Source organism: Pongo abelii, chromosome 9 (assembly GCF_028885655.2).
Source record: "Pongo abelii isolate AG06213 chromosome 9, NHGRI_mPonAbe1-v2.0_pri, whole genome shotgun sequence".
Lineage (NCBI taxonomy): Eukaryota > Metazoa > Chordata > Mammalia > Primates > Hominidae > Pongo > Pongo abelii.
The window spans coordinates 16,355,345-16,377,176 of record NC_071994.2 but is presented as its reverse complement, the minus strand read 5'-3'; the positions used below and the strand labels follow the sequence as shown (position 1 = coordinate 16,377,176).

The 21,832-nt window shown below is 38.5% G+C and overlaps 1 pseudogene; it reads left to right on the top strand.

The window, feature by feature from the left end:
- Positions 1–5,640: 5,640 nt before the first annotated feature.
- Positions 5,641–21,275, top strand: LOC100441351 (glycine N-acyltransferase-like protein 1; annotated as a pseudogene).
- Positions 21,276–21,832: the final 557 nt, after the last annotated feature.

The following is a 21,832-nucleotide window of genomic DNA, read 5'->3' as shown; positions in this document are numbered from 1 at the left end:
ACTGTGATTCTGAAGGCTGCTGGATTCACAAATTGTTCATTGCTCACTTATATTCCTTTAAATTTAATTCAGCTGAAGTTTTTATTTTATCAGATTATGTCAGAAGCGAATCCGAAGTGGAGTTTCTAGTATCCCCAGGAGCACTGAGTAAATATGGAAGGTACCTGCAGGATCCATTTGTGTCCATTGGTCTCTTGCAACGGCTGAGAATCATAGGTAAGCTTAATCTCACATTTTGGAGCTTCACACATTTGTGTTTTGAGCTGAGTTTCTTTGAGCAAATTTCTGATCCAAACTGGGTTTGGAGTTGCAACAGAAAATGGACTGGGTCTAGGAATGGATTTGATCTGGGAATTAACTGGCTTGGATCCAGTTAGATGCCATTTATATCTCACTCAGTCAGAAAGAAACTGGTAGTAAGCAGTAATTTACAGGAGTTATAAAATTTAACTTTTGACAATTCACTGGGATTTTTGTATTCTACCCCTTTGTGTGTGTGGGTATGTGTGCGCACATAGGGAGGAAAAAAAATCATTGGCTAAGTTAATCAAGACAGCCTGAGAGTAAAGCCAGTGTTTATAGGTAAAAATTGAATCCTTAATTTCAGGAAAACTGAGTTCCTTCTGGCTTATACATTAGGCCTCGGAGGCAGCAAAGTCATACGGAAATGGCAAAATCTTACTAAAGATAACTTAGAGTGGAACATTCCAGTTGAACAACAATGCATTGAAGTACATTTAAAAATGAGGGCTCTCAGTAAAGTCTTTTTTGTCTAAAAACAGGTTTGGCACTATGGGATGTCAACTGCTATTCTCTTTCGAATAATCTGCCTTGCATTCTTTGTTGATGGCTGTGGGTGACAGGATTAAGCATGTAAAGAATCATGATACATAGGGAGCTTTTTTCTTCCTCTTAAAAGAGGGGAAATTTGATAGCTGATGGGACTACTGGGAAAAAAGAAAAATAAAGAAAAATAGCATTTATTCTGTTTTCATAATTCTCATCTTTATGGTTCTAGTGCCTTCCATTTTTTTCAATCTTGCATAAAAATAAAAACGTCAACGGTACAAAAGAAAATTCTGAAATAAGAAGGAAATCACACATACTTTAGCCACCCAAAAACAACTTTCATGTTTACTTATTCCCTTCAAGACCTTGTCCACATGCATACATACTTTGAGTAGACATGAACAAGTTATATATTTTGCTTTTTTACACATTATTTATTATAATCGCTTTTCTATAGTCTTCCCAGTGACCACTGACTTTGTGCTACTGATATTTACTAAGTATCATTCACAAATTTATTATTTCTCTTCAGTGAACTTTAAACTTATTTCCCATATATAATGGAAAATTATTTTAGTTATGAAATGTAATTCTGACACATGATACAACATAGGTGAACCTCAAAAACATTATGCTAAGTGAAATAAGTCAGGCCTAAGTGGACAAATATCATAGAATTCCATTTATATGAAGTACCTAGTATTGGCAAACTCCTAAAGACATAAAGTAAAATGAAAGTTATTTTGTATATATATCCCTAGCCATGGGCTAGGGACAGAGGGAATGAATAATTGTGGTTTAATAGATATAGTTTCTGTTTAGGATGACAAAAATGTTCTGGAAATGGATAGTGGTGATGCTTATAGAGCATTGTGAATGATCACAAACCGCTGCATTGTACACTTAACTATGGTTAAACAGTAAGTTTTCTGTTATGTGTACTTTACAAAAATTTTTTAAAAGAGTATGGGGAGGGGTCTACCCAGGATTTTACCAGCTAACTGATAGAAAAGAAATGTTGGGGGGCGGTTCCAAGATGGGAGAATAGGAGCGGCTCCATTCTATAGCTCACAGCATGGGTGATGCAGAACATAGGTGATTTCTGAAATTTCCAACTGAGGTACCAGGTTCATCTCACTGGGGCTTGTCAGACAGTGGGTGCAGGACAGTGGGTGCAGCCCACTGAGCATGAACCAAAGCAGGGTGAGATATCACCTCACCCAGGAAGTGCAACAGGTCAGGGAATTCCCTTTCCTAGCCAAGGGAAACTGTTAGAGACAGCACCTGGAAAATCGGGTCACTCCCACCCTAATACTGCACTTTTCCAATGGTCTTAGCAAATGGCACACCAGGAGATTATATCCTGTGCCTGGCTCAGAGGGACCCACACCCAGGGAGACTCACTCATTGCTAGCACAGCAGTCTGAGATTGCACTGCAAGGCAGCGGCAAGGCTGGGGGAAGGGCATCTGCCATTGTTGAGGCTTGAGTAGGTAAACAAAGTACCCTGGAGCCCACCGCAGCTCAAGGAGGCCTGCCTGCCTCTGTAGACTCCACCTCTGGGGGCAGGGCATAGCCAAGAAAAAGGCAGCAGAAACATCTGCAGACTGAAATGTCCCTGTCTGACAGCTTTGAAGAGAGTGGTGGTTCTCCCAGCAAAGAGTACAAGATCTGAGCATGGACAGACTGCCTCCTCAAGTGGGTCCCTGACCCCCAAGTAGCCTAACTGGGAAGAATCTCCTAGTAGGGGCAGACTGACACCTCACACGGCTGGGTACCCCTCTGAGACAAAGCTTCCAGAGGAATGATCAGGCAGCATCATTTGCTGTTCAGCAATATTTGCTGTTCTGCAGCCTCCACTGCTGATACCCAGACAAACAGGGTCTGGAGTGGATCTCCAGCAAAATCCAACAGACCCGCAGCTGAGGGTCCTGACTGTTAGAAGGAAAACTAACAAAGAGAAAGGACATCCACATCAAAACCCTATCTTTACATCACCATAATCAAAGACCAAAGGTACATAAAACCACAAAGATGGGGAAAAATCAGAACAGAAAAGCTGAAAATTCTAAAATTCAGAGTGCCTCTCCCACTCCAAAGGAATGCAGCTCCTTGACAGCAACAGAAGAAAGCTGGACATAGAATGACTTTGCTGAGTTGAGAGAAGAAGGCTTCAGATGATCAAACTTATCCGAGCTAAAGGAGGAAGTTTGAACACACAGCAAAGAAGGTAAAAACACTGAAAAAAGATTAGATGAATGGCTAACTAGAATAACCAGTGTAGAGAAGTCCTTAAATGACCTGATGGAGCAGAAAAACATGGGGAGAGAGCTACGTGATGAATGCACAATCTTCAGTAGCCAATTTGATCAACTGGAAGAAAGGGTATCAGTGATTGAAGATCAAATGAATGAAATGAAGTGAGAAGAGAAGTTTAGAGAAAAAAGAGTAAAAAGCAATGAACAAAGCCTCCAAGAAATATGGGACTACGTGAAAAGACCAAATCTACGTCTGATGGGTGTACCTGAAAGTGACAGGGAGAATGGAAACAAGTTGGAAAACACTTTGCAGGATATTATCCAGGAGAACTTCCCCAACCTAGCAAGGGAGGCCAACATTCAAATTCAGGAAATACAGAGAATGCCACAAAGATACTCCTCAAGAAGAGCAACTCCAGGACACACAATTATCAGATTCACCAAAGTTGAAATGAAGGAAAAAATGTTAAGGGCAGCCAGAGAGAAAGGTCGGGTTCCCCACAAAGGGAAGCACATCAGACTAACAGTGGATCTCTCAACAGAAACTCTATAAACCATAAGAGAGTGGGGGCTAATATTCAACATTCTTAAAGAAAAGAATTTTCAACCCACAATTTCGTGTCCAGCCAAAGTAAGCTTCATAAGTGAAAGGAAATAAAATCCTTCACAGACAAGCAAATGCTGAGATATTTTGTCACCACCAAGCCTGCCCTACAAGAGCTCCTCAAGGAAGCACTAGACATGGAAAGGAACAACCAGTACCAGCCACTGCAAAAACAGGGCAAATTGTAAAGACCATCAAGGCTAGGAAGAAACAAATCAACTAATGAGCAAAATACCCAGCTAACATCATAATGACAGGATCAAATTCACACATAACAACCTTAGCCTTAAATGTAAATGGGCTAAATGCTCCAATTAAAAGACACAGACTGGCAAATTGGATAAAGAGTCAAGATCCATCAGTGTGCTGTATTCAGGAGACCCATCTCACATAGACAGACACATATAGGCTCAAAATAACTTATTTTATGAGGTCAGCATCATCCTGATACCAAAGCCTTGCAGAGACACAACAAAAAAAGAGAGTTTTAGACCAACATCCCTGATGAACATCAATGCAAATATCCTTAATAAACTACTGGCAAACTGAATCCGGCAGCACGTCAAAACACTTATCCATCATGATCAAGTGGGCTTCATCCCTGGAATGCAAGGCTGGTTCAACATACACAAATCAATAAATGTAATCCAGCATATAAACAGAAACAAAGACAAAAACCACATGATTATCTCAATAGATGCAGAAAAAGGCCTTTGACAAAATTCAACGCCCTTCAAGCTAAAAACTCTCAATAAATTAGGTATTGATGGGAAGTATGTCAAAATAATAAGAGCTATTTTTTACAAACCCAGAGCCAATTTCATACTGAATGGACAAAAACTGGAAGCATTCCCTTTGAAAACTGGCACAACACAGGGATGACCTCTCTCACCACTCCTATTCAACATAGTGTTGGAAGTTCTGGCCAGGGCCATCAGGCAGGAGAAGGAAATCAAGGGTATTCAATTAGGAAAAGCAGAAGTCAAATTGTCCCTGTTTGCACATCACATGATTGTATGTTTAGAAAACTCCATCATCTCAGCCCAAAATCTCCTTAAGCTGATAAGCAACTTCTGCAAAGTCTTAGGATACAAAATCAATGTGCAAAAATCACAAGCATTCTTATACATCAATAACAGACAAACAGAGAGCTAAATCATGAGTGAACTCCCATTCACAATTGCTTCAAAGAGAATAAAATACCTAGGAATCCAACTTACGAGGGATGTGAAGGACGTCTTCAAGGAGAACTATGAACCACTGCTCAATGAAATAAAAGAGGACACCAAGAAATGGAAGAACATTCCATGCTCATGCACAGGAAGAATTAATATCATGAAAATGGCCATACTGCCCATGGTAATTTACAGATTCAATGCCATCTCCATCAAGCTACAAATGACTTTCTTCACAGAATTGGAAAAAACTACTTTAAAGTTCATATGGAACAAAAAAGAGCCAGCATTGCCAAGTCAATCCTAATCCGAAAGAACAAAGCTGGAGGCATCACACTACCTGACCTCAAACTATACTACAAGGCTACAGTAACCAAAACAGCATGGTACTGGTACCAAAACAGAGGTATAGACCAATGGAACAGAACAGAGCCCTCAGAAATAATACCACACTTCTGCAACCATCGGATCTTTGACAAACCTGACAAAACAAGAAATGGGGAAAGGATTCCCTATTTAATAAATGGTGCTGGGAAAACTGGCTAATCATATGTAGAAAGCTGAAATTGGATCCTTTCCTTACACTTTATACAAAAATTAATTCAAGATGGATCAAACACTTAAATGTTAGACCTAAAACCATAAAAATCCTAGATGAAAGCCTAGCAATACCATTCAGGACATAGGCAGGGGCAAGGACTTCATGTCTAAAACACAAAAAGCAATGGCAACAAAAGCCAAAATTGACTGATGGGATCTAATTATCTTTTCAGAGTTTCTTCTTGAATGGCTCAAGGACTGAAGCATCCCACAAAATGATTCTACTGAATAACTCCCAGAAGCTGCTGGCCCTATACAAACCCTTGGCCTGGAGCATACCTGAGTACCTGAAGGTGAGGGAACAGTGAGAGAGTCAGATGGCTTTGTGCATGTTTCTTTACCTTTCTGTGCCTTTCCCTTTGGTCTTTTCATCAAGGAAATAGGAACAATATTAGCGCCTACCTCTTAAAGTTGTTGTGGACACTAAATAAATCCATACAATGTAAGTGCTAAAAGCATTGCCAAGTGCCCAGCTAGTGCACAGTAGCTCTTTGGTATCAGAACGACATGAACCTGTGAGTTCTGCCTACTTGCTGGTGACTTCGTGTCAATCAGAAGGGTCCTAGGGATGCTGCTCATCTCACCATCACTGACTTGGTCACAGTACTGTCTGTTGACTTCTGTTTTTCTCTTTCTCTTCACATCCAGATCTCCATCTCTGAGGATCCCAGGCTCTCCTAGTCTTTCCATCCCTCCTTCAGGTGTACAGCTCTGTGTACCACATAAATCACAGGAACCCCTTCAACATGGAGGTGCTAGTGGACTCCTGGCCTGAGTATCAGATGGCTATTATCCAGCCTCAAAAGCAGGTAGGCACACAGATAGAGACTGGTGGAACCAGGTTGGTCCAAAGGGCCTAAGGAACTGACTGGTTGAGACACCAGGGCTGCTTTTATAGAGTGAAAGGAAATGTGAGTATTTTAAAAGACTCCTTAAGTACTTCACACCTGGCAAGAGTGTCATGTGTTCCCACCCTTCCTGTAAAGCATGACTCATCTAGGAAAAGGGGTGGAGGGGGTAGAGGAAGAAAATGATAAGGCTGACACTCACAGACTAAGGGTCCTTTGAAGTTGCAGGGGTCACCTGCAGGGGCTGAGAGGAGGCAAATTTACAGGGAAAGTTGGGTGTCTGAGATATCAGAACAGGATCCCAGGCTCTCCTAGTCTTTCCATCCCTCCTTCAGGTGTACGGCTCTGTGTACCACATAAATCACAGGAACCCCTTCAACATGGAGGTGCTAGTGGACTCCTGGCCTGAGTATCAGATGGCTATTATCCAGCCTCAAAAGCAGGTAGGCACACAGATAGAGACTGGTGGAACCAGGTTGGTCCAAAGGGCCTAAGGAACTGACTGGTTGAGACACCAGGGCTGCTTTTATAGAGTGAAAGGAAATGTGAGTATTTTAAAAGACTCCTTAAGTACTTCACACCTGGCAAGAGTGTCATGTGTTCCCACCCTTCCTGTAAAGCATGACTCATCTAGGAAAAGGGGTGGAGGGGGTAGAGGAAGAAAATGATAAGGCTGACACTCACAGACTAAGGGTCCTTTGAAGTTGCAGGGGTCACCTGCAGGGGCTGAGAGGAGGCAAATTTACAGGGAAAGTTGGGTGTCTGAGATATCAGAACAGTGACTTAGAAACAAAAACCAAAGCAGAAGTCTACCAGTAAAAATTTCCTCTTTTGGCCAGGCATGGTGTCTTCTACCTGTAATCCCAGCACTTCAGGAGGCCAAGGCAGGAGGATCACTTGAGCCCAGGAATTTGAGACTACCCTCTGCAACATAGTGAGACCTCATCTCTACAAAAAAAAATAAACAAAATTAGCAGGACATGGTGGTGCAGGTTTATACTCCTAGCTGCTCAGGAGGCTGAGGTGGGAGGATGACTTGAGCCCCAGAAGGTCAAGGCTGCAGTGAGCCAACATTACACCACTGTACTCCAGCCTGGGCAACAGAGTGAGACTCTGTCTTAAACAAACAAACAAAAAAACAAGAACCAGGAGGTTACTTTGCAGGAACCAGAGAAGGGAATCATAATTACTGTGTGTCAACTATTTGGAAGCAATCATCTTGTTAGTGACTTATCATTACAACAATCTTATGAAGTGACCATTAATGTCTCCAATTTAGAGACAAGGAAATGACACTGAGAAATATTAAGTCATGTAGCAGCTGGATACCAGACATTAAAGCATTGCCCAATCTGAATTAAAGTTCAATGGACTGACAGTAACCATAGACCCTTCTCTGAGTTTCATCATGTGTTAAAATGGGAGAAATAACAGGACATTCTTCAGAGGATTACACGAGGTTTAAATGAGATATTGTACATCAAAGACTTAGTACATAGCACATGATTTTAAATAGTATTTACCATAATTAGCCATTATGGTAATTGGAATAAACTATTAAGCTGAAATAAGGAATAAACTATTAAGCTGAAATAGTAATACAAACCTGGTTCTATTTTTTTGCCCTAAAGACTTCCCCTTTTTGTATGTATTTTATGCAAATCTGGTTAGTGAACTGAAGCCTCATTGCCAGCCCAACTTCATGTGGGTATAGGCGCTGAGCCTCCAAATAGTAATAAGCCACCTGAAGTCAAGACTAGTGTGCAAACTGGGTCAGGATTGGAATGTGGAAAGTGACAAAGTGACCCTAGATTGAGGAACAAAGGGGTAAAGGGGGTGAGAGCCAGGCAGAGCCTAACACCTTCCCTAAGGATGTTCTTTTGATTTCCTGGCTTTCTGACAATTTGCAATTGAAGATGAATGCTTAGTTTATTTAATCCATGGTCCAATTTCTTCAAAGTGTGATATGCTAAATAATTGTAGGAAGCCAAATAGTTCTTTTTACTTCACTAACTTTGTATTTATTATGTGTATTTTAGCATCGTAACTATAGCATCAAACCATAACTTCATATATGCATTGCTTTGAACAAGGCTAGTTTTTATAAAGTGAGTCAATAAACAAAAATATTAAAATATAAAAGTTCCACAGGACACATATATGACCAAAAAAAAAGAAAAAAGGAAAGAATGAAATATGCTGCAATTTACTTTGAATTACATTCAACTTCTCAGATTCCACAGTATACCATGTTACTTTCAGTGCTGAAAGTCAATTTGATCTTGAATAATAACTTTTTAGGGTGGGATACAGAATTTATCTAGGAAAAAATTATTTTTTTCTTGTTGGTTTTTAATCACAATGATAATATATGCTGATTATACAAGGGAAAAATTTAACATGATTTTAAGAAGTTAACAACCTCTCACTTCCCCTCCCCTCCTCTCCTCATTTCCTACCCTTTGGGGTAATCAATGTCCTTGTGCATATTAACATACACTGATGATATCTCCTGTCATCACTTTATTTATTTATTTATTTTTTATTATACTTTAAGTTTTAGGGTACATGTGCACAACGTGCAGGTTAGTTACATATGTATATATGTGTCATGTTGGTGTGCTGCACTCATTAACTCCTCATTTAACATTAGGTATATCCCCTAATGCTATCTCTCCCCTCACTCCCACCCCACAACAGGCCCCGGTGTGTGATGTTCCCCTTCCTGTGTCCATGTGTTCTAATTGTTCAATTCCCACCTATGAGTGAGAACATGCGGTGTTTGGTTTCTTGTCCCTGAGATAGTTTGCTGAGAATGATGGTTTCCAGCTTCATCCATGTCCCTACAAAGGACCTGAACTAGTTCAACCATTGTGGAAGTCAGTGTGGTGATTCCTCAGGGATCTAGAACTAGAAATACCATTTGACCCAGCCATCCCATTACAGGGAATATATCCTGTCATCACTTTTTAATTTGCCTTTGACATATGGGCATCCATTTGGGAAAATCAATACAACACTAATATATTCGTTTTAATAACTGTGGCATTCCACAAAGCTGATACAATGCTATTTAGTCAGTGTTTCTCCTGCAGTTAGGTTCAAATTGTTCATAATTTGTTGCAAGTACAAACAATGCTTCAAAAAATGTCCTCGTATACGTGTCTTTACATCCTAGAAACTTTTCTCAATACAATTGATTTCCAAAAGGGATATCTCCAAGTCAGAGTTTATTTTATCATAAGTAAGCACTGCCAGATTACCTTCCCAAAGGATTCCAGTTTTGTTTCCATTAGCAATGTGTGGAAGAATTGTTTCCCCACATTCTCTCTGGCACTGAATGTTATCCCTCTTTTAATTTATGCCAAACTGGTGGGTGAAACATGGCATCTTATTGTAGATTTAATTTGCATTTCCATGACTAGTGATAGTCAATATATTATATTTTCATATGTTGATCAGTTACTTGGGGTTTACTTCTGAACTGTTTATATTGTTTGACCACGTTTACACTGGGGTTTTGTGTCATTCTAAAAATTCTGTAAGTGTTTTGGATACTAGGGATACTAACACAAGGCGTATGCTACAAATTTGTTGCCCAATTTAGAATTATTTTCTATTTTATTGATGGAGATTTTAACATGAAGAAATTTTTAACTTTCGTGTAATCAAATATGTTATATTTTTCACTATGACTTCCGAGGTTTTGTTTTCTTTAGTTAATAATTAGGAAGATTTTTCCTACTCCAAGATCATGCAAGTGATTTCTTATTTTGTCTTACAGTGAGTTAATTTTTGCTTTTGACATTTCAATCTTCATTCTATTTATAATGTTTTTGAATAGCATGAAATAACATTCTTTTATAGTTTTCTTCATTATGGCTGGCTAATTACGTTAGTACTGTTTATTAAATAAGTCATTCCACTACTGAAACATAGATGTCTATTTTGTCATATAACCTTTACATATTTTTGTATCTATTACTGTATTTGTTTCTAGTCTTTTCTTAAGCTATTTCATTGTTTTGTGGTAAATTTTATTATCTAATAAAGCAAATCACCCTTCACCAATACTTTTCTTACTTTCCTATTTCTTATACACTTAAGAGCCATATGAACATCAATTAATTTTTCCAGTTCCCCAACAACTACCCCAACTAACTATTGCAATTGTGGTTAGTATTGTCTAAAAGATAGTTGTGGAAAGATTACTATTTTTGTGGTACTACATCTTGTCATCTAGAAATATGGTCTTTTTCTCACTCTTTTCAGTTTCTGTTCTATGCCATCTTGTAAAAATTTAAATGTTTTCCTGTAGTAAATTATGTGATTTTCCATTAAGTTTACTTTTATGTATTTTATACTATTTGTTAAGATTATTAAATAATATTTCCTTTTCTATTTCTGAGAATTACTGTTTTGTTATTGCTTTTCATTTGTATTTTTGATTTCCAAATATGTCACACTATTCTTTAAAATCCTGTTTGTGTAGGGTGTTATTTGTTTTTGTTTTTTGTCAAAGTCTCTTGGATTTTCTCAATGCATAATACTGTAATCTACAAACAAAGTTATTTGCTGCTTCTTTGCCAATATTTGTAAGGGTTTTTAGTTTCTTGACTTATTGCATAATGTGCAACCTAAGGAAACAATACCAACTAACAATAATAATATTTTTATACTTGTCTCATTCCTGATTTTAATAAAATAGCAATAAAAACATATATTTAGAATTACATTTGATTCTGTCTTTACATGTTTAGAGCATTTTCCTCTTGTTCCTACTTTCATAGAACTTATATTTATAATGGAGAGTAAATTTTATATTCTTTCATTTTTGTCTTTCCTATTTGGCAACTTACATACTCATGTAATTTTTCTTCCTTTAATTTATCACACTAAAAGATCTTCCAATCAAAGCCATTCTAGCCTTTCTAAAACAAACTGTTCCTATTCACTTTTTTTACCTTTTTTTTTATTATACTTTAAGTTCTGCAATACATGTACACGACGTGCAAGTTTGTTACATAGGTATACATGTGTCATGTTGGCTTGCTGCACCCATCAACTCATCATTTACTTTAGGTATTTCTCCTAATGCTATTCCTCCACCAGCCCCCCAGACCCCCAGCCACCCAGCCACCCACCCCCTGAAAGGCCCTGATGTTCCTCATCCTGTGTCCAAGTATTCTCATTGTTCAATTCCCGCCTATGAGTGAGAACATGCAGTGTTTTGTTTTCTGTCCTTGTGATAGTTTGCTGAGAATGATGGTTTCCAGCTTCATCCATGTCCCTGCAAAGGCCATGAACTCATTCTTTTTTATGGCGGCATAGTATTCCATGGAGTATATGTGCCACATTTTCTTAATCCAGTCTATCAGTGATGGACATTTGGGTTGGTTCCAAGTCTTTGCTATTGTGAATAGTGCCGCAATAAACATATGTGTGCATGTATCGTTATAGTAGCATGATTTATAATCCTTTCAGTATATACCCAGTTATGGGATCACTGGGTCAAATGGTACTTCTAGTTCTAGATCTTTGAGAAATCACCAAACTGTCTTTCATAATGGTTGAACTAATTTACACTCCCACCCACAGTGTAAAAGCATTTGTATTTTTCCACATCCTTTCCAGCATCTGTTGTTTCCTGACTTTTTAATGATCACCATTCTAAATGGCGTGAGATGGTATCTCATTGTGGTTTTGACTTACATTTCTCTAATGACTAGTGATAATTAGCATTTTTTCATGTGTCTGTCGGCTGCATAAATACCTTCTTTGGAGAAGTGTCTGTTCAAATCTTTTGCCCACTTTTTGATGGGGTTGTTTTTTTCTTTTAAATTGGTTTAAGTTCTTTATAGATTCTGGATATTAGCCCTTTATCAGATGAGTAGATTGCAAAAATTTCCTCCCATTCTGTAGGTTGCCTGTTCACTCTGATAATAGTTTGTTTTGCTGTGCAGAAGCTCTTTAGTTTAATTAGATCCTATTCATCTATTTTGATTTTTGTTGCCATTGTTTTTGTGTTTTAGTCATGAAGTCTTTGCCCATGCCTCTTCCTGAATGGTATTGCCTATGTTTTCTTCTAAGGTTTGTATGCTATTAGGTCTTACACTTAAGTCTTTAAACCATCTTGAGTTAATTTTTGTATAAGGTGTAAGGAAGGGATCCACATTCAGCTTCCTACATATGGCTAGCCAGTTTTCCCACCACCATTTATGAAATAGGGAATCGTTTCCCCATTTGTTGTCTTTGTAAGGTTTGTCAAAAATCACATGGTTGAGATGTATGTTGTTATTCCTGAGGCTAGGGTTTTGTTCCATTGGTCTGTATATCTGTTTTGGTACCATGCTGCTTTGATTACTGTAGCCTTCTAGTATTGTTTGAAGTTAGGCAGCATGATTCCTCCAGCTTTGTTCTTTTTGCTTAGGATTGTCTTGGCTATTCTTGCTCCTTTTTGGTTCCATATGAACTTCAGAGTACTTTTTTCCAATTCTGTGAAGAAAGTCATTGGTACCTTGATGTGGATGGCACTGACTCTATAAATCACCTTAGGCAGTATGACCATTTTCACAATATTAATTCTTTTTATCCATGGTCATGGAATGTTCTTCCATTTGTTTGTGTCATCTTTTATTTCATGGAGCAGTGATTTGTAGTTCTTGAAGAGGTCCTTCACATCCTTTGTAAGTTGGATTTCTCAGTATTTTATTCTCTTTGTAGCAATTGTGATTGGGAGTTCACCCATGATTTGGCTCTCTGTTTGTCTGTTATTGGTGTATGGGAATACTTGTGAGTTTTGCACATTGATTTTGTACCCTGAGACTTTGCTGAAGTTGCTTATCAGCTTAAGGAGATTTTGGGCTGAGACGATGGGGTTTTCTAAATATACAATCATGTCATCTGCAAACAGGGACAATTTGACTTCCTTTTTTCCTAATTGAATACATTTCATTTCTTTCTCTTGCCTGATTGGCCTGGCCAGAACTGCCAACACTATGTTAAATAGGAGTGGTGAGAAAGATCACCCTTGTCTTGTGTTGGTTTCCAAATGGAATGCTTCCAATTTTTGCCCATTCAGTATGATATTGGCTCTGGGTTTGTCATAAATAGCTCTTCTTATTTAGAGATACATTCGATCAATACCTAGCATATTGAGAGTTTTTATCATGAAAGGCTGTTGAATTTTGTTGAAGGCCATTTCTGCATCCATTGAGATAATCATGAGATTTTTGTCTTTGGTTCTGTTTATGTGATGGATTATATTTATTGATTTGCATATGTTGAACCAGTCTTGCATCCCAAGTGTGAAGCCGACCTGATCGTGGTGGATAAGCTTTTTGATGTGCTGCTGGATTCCGTTTGCCAGTATTTTATTGAGGATTTTTGCATTGATGTTCATCAGGGATATTGGTCTAAAATCCTCTTTATTTGTTGTGTCTCTGCCAGGCTTTGATGTCAGGATGATTCTGGCCTCATCAAATGAGTTAGGGAGGATTCTCTCTTTTTCTATTGATTGGAATACTTTCAGAAAGAATAGTACCAGCTCCTCTTTGTACTTCTTGTGGCATTCGCCTGTGAATCCCTCTGGTCCTGGATTTTTTTTGGTTGGTAGGCTATTAATTATTGCCGCAATTTGAGAACCTGTTATTGGTCTATTCAGAGATTCAACTTCTTCCTGGTTTAGTCTTTGGAGGGTGTATGGTTCCAGTAATTCATCAATTTCTTCTAGATTTTCTATTTTATTTGCATGGAGGTGTTTATAGTATTCTCTGATGGTTGTTTGTATTTGTAGGATTGGTGGTGATATCCCCTTCATCATTTTTTATTTCATCTGTTTGATTCTTCTCTCTTCTTGCTAGAGGTCCATCAATTTTGTTGATCTTTTCAAAAAACCAGCTCCTAGATTCATTGATTTTTTTGAATGGCTTTTTGGGTCTCTGTCTCCTTTAATTCTGCCCTGATCTTAGTTATTTCTTGCCTTCTGCTAGCTTTTGAATTTGTTTGCTTTTGCTTCTCTAGTTCTTTTAGTTGTGATGTTAGGGTGTTGACTTTAGATATTTCCTACTTTCTCTTGTGGGCATTTGGTGCTATCAATTTCCCTCTACACACTGCTTTAAATGTGTCCCAGAGATTCTGGTACATTGTTTCTTTGTTCTCATTGATTTCAAAGAACATCTTTATTTCTGCCTTCATTTCGTTATTTATCCAGTAGTCATTCAGGAAAATATTTTTCAGTTTCCATGTAGTTGTACAGTTTTCAGTGAGTTTCTTAATCCTGAGTTTTAATTTGATTGCACTCTGGTCTGAGAGACAGCTTGTTGTGATTTCTGTTCTGTTACATTTGCTGAGGAGTGATTTATTTCCAATTATGTGGTCAATTTTAGAATAAGGGTGATGTGCTGAGAAGAATGTATATTCTGTTGATTTGGGGTAGAGAGTTCTGTAGACGTCTATCAGGTCCACTTGGTGCAGAGCTGAGTTCAAATCCTGGATATCCTTATTAACTTTCTGTCTCATTGATCTGTCTAATATTGAAAGTGGGGTGTTAAAGTCTCCCATTATTATTGTGTGGGAGTCTAAGTCTCTTTTTAGGACTCTAAGGACTTGCTTTATCAATCTGGGTGTTCCTGTGTTGGGTGCATATATATTTAGGATAGTTAGCTCTTCTTGTTGAATTGATCCCTTTACCATTATGTAATGGCCTGCTTTGTCTGTTTTGATGTTTACTGGCTTAAAGTCTGTTTTATCAGAGACTAGGATTGCAACCCCTGCTTTTTGTTGTTTTCCATTTGCTTGGTAGATCTTCCTCCATCCATTTATTTTGAGCCTATGTGTGTCTGTGCATGTGAGATGGGTCTCCTGAATACAGCACATTGATGAATCTTGACTCTTTATCCAATTTGCCAGTCCGTGTCTTTTAATTGGGACATTTAGCCCATTTACATTTAAAGTTAATATTTTTATGTGTGAAACTGATCCTGCCATTATAATGTTAGCTGGTTAATTTGCCCACTACTTGATGCAGTTTCTTTATAGCATCAATGGTCTTTATAATTGGGCGTGTTTTTTCAGTGGCTGGCACCATTTTTTCCTTTCCAAGTTTAGTGCTTCCCTCAGGAGATCTTAGGCCTGGTCGTGACAAAATCTCTCAGCATCTGCTTGTCTGTAAATGATTTTGTTTCTCCTTTACTTATGAAGCTTAGTTTTGCTTGATACAAAATTCCAGGTTGAAAATTCTTTTCTTTAAGAATGTTGAATATTGGCCCCCACTCTCTTCTGGCTTGTAGCTTTTCTGCTGAGAGATTCTCTGTTAGTCTGATGGGCTTCCCTTTGTGGGTAATCTGACCTTTCTCTCTGGCTTCCTTAACATTTTTTCTCATTTCAATCTTGGTAAGTCTAACAATCATGTGTCTTGAGGTTGCTCTTCTCGAGGTTGCTCTTCTCAAGGAGTATCTTTGTAGTGTTCTCTGTATTTCCTGAATTTGGCTGTTGGCTTGCCTTCCTAGGTTGGGGAAGTTCTCCTGGATAATATCCTGAAGAGTGTTTTCTAACTTGGCTCCATTCTCCCCGTCACTTTCAGGTACACCAATCAAACATAGATTTGGTCTTTTCACATAGTCTCATATTTATTGAAGGCTTGTTTGTTGCTTTTTACTCTTTTCTTTCACTTTGTCTTCTCACTTTATTTCATTAATTTGATCTTCAATCACTGATATCCTTTCTTCCACTTGATTAACTTGGCTATTGAAACTTGTGAATGCCTCAGGAAATTCTTGTGCCAAGGTTTTCAGCTCCATCAGGTAATTTAAGGTCTTCTCTACACTCTTTATTCTAGTTAGCCATTCATCTAACAGTTTTTAAAGGTTCTTAGCTTCCTTTCAATGGATCAGAAGAAGCTCCTTTAGCTTGGAGAAGTTTGTTATTACCAACCTTCTGATGCCTACTTCTGTCAACTTGTCAAAGTCATTCTCCATCCAGTTTTGTTCCATTGCTGGCAAGGAGCTGCAATCCTTTGGAGGTGAAGAGGTGCTCTAGATTTTGAAATTTTGGGCTTTTCTGCTCTGGTTTCTCCCCATCTTTGTAGTTTTATCTACCTTTGGTCTTTGATGTTGGTGATCTACAGATGGGGTTTTGCTGTGGATGTCCTTTTTGTTGATGTTGATGCTATTCCTTTCTGTTTGTTAGTTTTTCTTTGAAAAGCCAGGCCCCTCAGTTGCATGTCTGTTGGAGTTTGCTGGAAGTCCCTCTGTACCGTTTTTGCCTGGGTATCACCAGTGAAGCTGGCAGAACAGGAAGTAGTGTAGAACAGCAAATATTGCTGCCTGATCCTTCCTCTGAAAGCTTCATCCCAGAGGGGCAACCTCCTGTATGAGGTGTCTGTAGGCCCCTATTGGGAGGTGTCTCCCAGTCAGGCTACACAGGGGTCAGGGATCCACTTTATGAGGCAGTCTGTCTGTTTTTGGAGCTCAAACACCATACTGGAAGAATGACTGCTCTCTTCAAAGCTGTCAGACAGAGACTTTTAAGTCTGCAGAAGTAGTCTGCTGACTTTTGTTCAGCTATACCCTGCCCACAGAGGTAGAGTCTATAGAGGCCATAGGCCTGGTTGAGCTGTGGTGGGATCTGCCCAGTTGAAACTACTTGGCCACTTTGTTTACCTACTCAAGCCTCAGCAATGGTGGATGTACCTCCCCCCGTCAGACTGAAGCCTTGACGGTTGATCTCAGACTGCTGCACTGGCAGCGAGAAAGGCTCCATGGGTCTGAGACCTGCTGAGTCAGGCATGGGAGGTAATCTCAAGGACTGCTGGTTGCTAAGACTGTCGAAAAGTGCAGCATTTGGGCAGAAGTGTGCCATTTTCACAGGTGGAGTCTGTCATGGCTTCCCTTGGCTAGGAAGAAGAAATACGCCAACCCCTTCTGCTTCCTTGGTGAGGTGATGCCCCATGCTGATTTGGCTCTCCCTCAATGGGCTGCACCCACTCTCCAACCTGTCCCAATGAGATAAACCAGGTATCTCAGTTGGAAATGCAGAAATCACTCATCTTTTGCGTCTAAATCGCTGAGAGCTGCAGACTGGAGGTGTTCCTATTTGGCCATCTGGGAAGTGCTCACATTCTTTTGATATGCTACTGAATATTTTATGCAGAATTTTTATATATGTATTCATAAGAGAATATGGTCAATAATTCCCTTTTTGTTATTTTTTTAACAGATTTGACATTAGGAACTTTTCTTCTCTTTCCAAAGCTTAATATTAAAATTATGTGTTTGTTTTGGCTTGTGTGCAATTTAAATGTAAAATAATCTGATTTTGGTTACTTCTTATTTTTTAATTTTAATTTTTTTCTTTAGATACATGGGGTATATATGCAGATTTGTTACATGTGAATATTGCATGATGCTGAATTTTGGAGTACAGACAGATCCCATCTGCATGGTAGTGAGCATAGTACCCAATAGTTTTCTAACCAGCCCCTCTGTCTCCACCCTCTAGTAGTCCACAGCGTCTACTGTTCCCACATTTATGTCCATGTATGGTCAATGCTTAGCTGTCAGTTATGAGTGAGAACATGTGATATTTGGTTTTCAGTTACAGCATTAATTTGCCTAGGATTATTCCACTGTGGAAAGTAGTCTGGAAATTTCTTAGAGAACTTAAAACAAAGTTACCATTCCACCAAACAATGCCAGTAGTAGGTAAATAGCCAAAAGAAAATGAATGATTCTGCCCAAATGATACATGCATTTGTATACTCCTTTATGCACTGCTCACAATAGGAAAGAAATGGAATCAACCCAGGTGCCATCAATTCTAGACTGGATTAAAAAAACGTGGTACATGTATTCCCATGGAATACTACAGAGCTACAGAAAAGAATAAAATATTGTCCTTTGTAGCAACATGGGTGGAGCTGGAGTCCATAATACTTGCCCATATTTTAAATGGTAGATTTTAAATTTAGTTTCTGATATGTTATATTAGTTTGTTGAGGTTTTCTATGTTTTTGAAAGTCAATTTTGGTAGTTTATTTTTGAGGGATAACATCCATTTCTTTTCTCAATAAATATGTTGCCTTTGAGTAGTATATAATCTTCTATTATAATTTTTTTGTTCTTTCCTCTGTTTCCATTCTCATCTCTCATACTCTATGCTTATTTTTTTATTTTTGCTTTTTCTCTGTCTCTCATATTTCCTTAAAATGCCTTACCAGAAGTTTATCCCTCTCTCTCTTCTCTTTCTGTTTTTGCCATTTAAAAATGAACTTTGGTTTTTGTATATCCTTTACATTTTGTCTTGTTTTCCATTTCATTATATATAGCTTTCATTTTTATAGATAGTTCCATTTGTTTTCTTCTAGTTTACTTTCATATTCTTTTTATAATTTCTTGAATATTTCCTTGGCTATTTTCAGTCATTTTTTAAAAATTGGGTCTTTTAAAACATCTACTATTTTAAATTCACGGAAGTTTTGGTTTTGGCCAAATTCAGGAACTTCCATTCATAAAAACAGTCACAAATTCTTGAAGTTTTCTTTAAAATTAGTTACACTATTTTCTCTTTTTTCTAAAATAATATTAACATTCACTGCTAAAACTCTCACACTTATTGTTTATATTTCCCCCGAGAAACAGAAATTCATCTTCCCATGAAGTTTGTGGCTTGCCAGAACGTGATCACCAATCTCTTTTTTCAAACCCATAAGCCTAACACCACATAAATTACCCAGAGTGCTGCCAAAATTTCAGTTATTTCATTCTATTTTGTAGGCTTTTGACTTTAAAGTCAGTGTCACTCTTTGAATAGGCTGATATCCTGTAGATTTGGGAAAAGGCAATGTCTCATTAATGTTTATATTCACTAAAGTATCTTGCCCAAGCCCTGGACACTGTAGATTCTAGGACACTATAGATTCTATGTGTCTGGTAAAACAGTAGGCACTAAAATTTAGAGAAATCACAGTGAAATTTATTTTGATCCAAGTTTAAGGACTTAGTCCTAGAGACACAGACTCAGTACGTCCCAGAATGTGTCACACAGGAGGTTATGTGGGGGCACAGTATGTATAACAGGGGGATACCTGTGGCCCAGGAGGTGAGAGAAGCAGGGAGAGAAGCAACTGTTGCAATCTTCTGATTCTGCTGGGTTCTCGGTGATGCTATATATAAAAGAAAGTAAGTGTGCAGTTGAGTGAGTAGGGAGAAAGTTGAGGCATCTTAAGACCTGGTGGAAGCTGGCTGATTTCATCCTGTCTTTTTTCTGGATCTGATAAGCAGTTTTATAACCAGTACCTGTCAGTGAAATATTTAACAAACCACTTACACAGGCAAGAGGTCAGCAGTAGCTTATAAGCCTAGGTTTTATTATCCATGTGCCCACCTGCAGCCATCATGGGCCACTGGTAAAATTTTCTTTTGAACTTTCATTTTTCTGATAAATGCAATCAGTGAGAGGTGAATAAAAAGTTCAACTGAATGATCTGACCTCTCACCATCCTAAACAGAAAATGACTGACAACATGGATTCATACACAAACCTATATTGTATGTTCTCCAAAGAAACTAAAAAATCACAAGAAGTTTTGAAATATGTGAGATCATAAACTGGAAACAGATACTCCAAATCCAAGATAATGAGTCTGAAGAAATGGGAAAGCAGCAGTGCTTCTCAAATTGAGTCATCAACTAATATTATTAGCATCACCTGAGAGCTCACTAGAACTGTAAATTTACAAAAACTCTGGGGGCTGGGAGAAGTAGAGAAATCTGAGGTGTGACAAAGACTCCAGCAGATTGTGGGGTAAATTCAAGCTTGATAACGACTAAGCATTGATGTGTTAATCAGGTGGGAGCAGTGTAAGTAGAGAACTCCAAGTCTGACACTATTGCTTTCTTGGCTTTCTTCCCATGTCTTCAAGAAAGTTTCGGTGAGGGGATGAGTGGCTGTATTATTATTATTATTATTATTATTATTATTATTATTATTATTATTATACTTTAAGTTTTAGAGTACATGTGCACAATGTGCAGGTTAGTTACATATGTATACATGTGCCATGCTGGTGTACTGCACCCATTAACTCATCATTTAGCATTAGGTATATCTCTTAATGCTATCCCTCCCCCCTCCCACCACCCCACAACGGTCCCCAGAGTGTCATGTTCCCCTTGCTGTGTCCATGAGGCTGCATTTTCAATGTCACTGAAGGTAAAGCAATCGAGAGCAGTCCTCTTTATTATGGAGAATACCCTGAAGTTCCATGAATCCAATAAAAGCAAGCTTGGAAGCTGAGCTGAGTCAGGCCACCCAGATGATGAATTTGAGAGACAAAAACATGTGCTCATCATTTATAATTGCTATTCCTTGTACATTTTTGTTATTCACATAAGTGAATTTTGGAATGAAAAGAGGATGAATTCATTCTTTGGGATGAATAAAAGTTGTCAATGGTCAAAATACACAACTTTGCAATGGTGGGTCGTTAGACAAGAAGAGTCCCTGGGATCTCTAGAATGTGACAGCACCTAGAAATTATAGGGGTGAGAATGAATGTTTTTGTCTTTCTTTTTGTTTTCTACTGTGAAACTCCCAACTTTAAGAATGCCCTGCTGGTTGTCTCTTATTCAGGGCTGGTAAATGATAACTGGAGGTGAGGGAAGAATGAGAGGAGCCGGCGTTACATCAAGGGCTGTACAGGAGCCCTGCCAGCAGCATGTATGCTGGGTCCAGATGGGGTTCCGGTATCATGGTTAACCTTGGACTCGTCTTCTGATGTAGGAATAGCTTACAGCATGGAAAAATACCAAAGGACAGGTGACATGGCAAGGGTGATAGTGGGATTCGTTAAATATCTGCATCAGAATAATAGTCCATTTTACTTCTCCTTTCTAGAAGTAAATGAAGACTTCCACGGATTTGTGGGGCAGTTCTGTTCCTTTGAGGCCACGTGTGAGTACCACCAATGGACTGGATACCCAGAGAATCTAGTTCCGTTTTAGACAATGATGCTACTTAGCAATCTTGTGCCAGCCATCTCTTAATATATCCATAGTAGAAACCATAGAATAGTTTTCTTCACTTACAAATGTTTATTTGGCATTTATGATATGCGAAGAGCTTTTCTAACATAGAGACTTGATGTTAGAAGACACAGCCATGCTCTTGTGGAACTTACAATCCAGGCTGTGGGCAATGGAGGGTATAGTCTTTAAATATGCATAAGTGTAGTAGGGAAGGACAGGGTTAGCAGTAAACATGTAACCAGAAAGCCAGGCTCAGTTCTTACCTCTTGGAATCAGAACTCTTTATGAAATGTGGTTGGCAGAATCTGCTATCTGGAAGAGAAATGAAGGACTTTAATAAAATTGTCAATAGAATATACCTAATCTATATGGATACATTATTGGAAATAAATACCCCTGCTACATATGGATTTTTGAGGCAATGGCTACACTAAAGAATGGAATCATTCTCTTTGTTTAGTGACTAGCAAGGTATCAAATAAAAGCCTCAGACAAAAGGATTTCCTAGGCTACCTTTCATCATTGTTACGCAG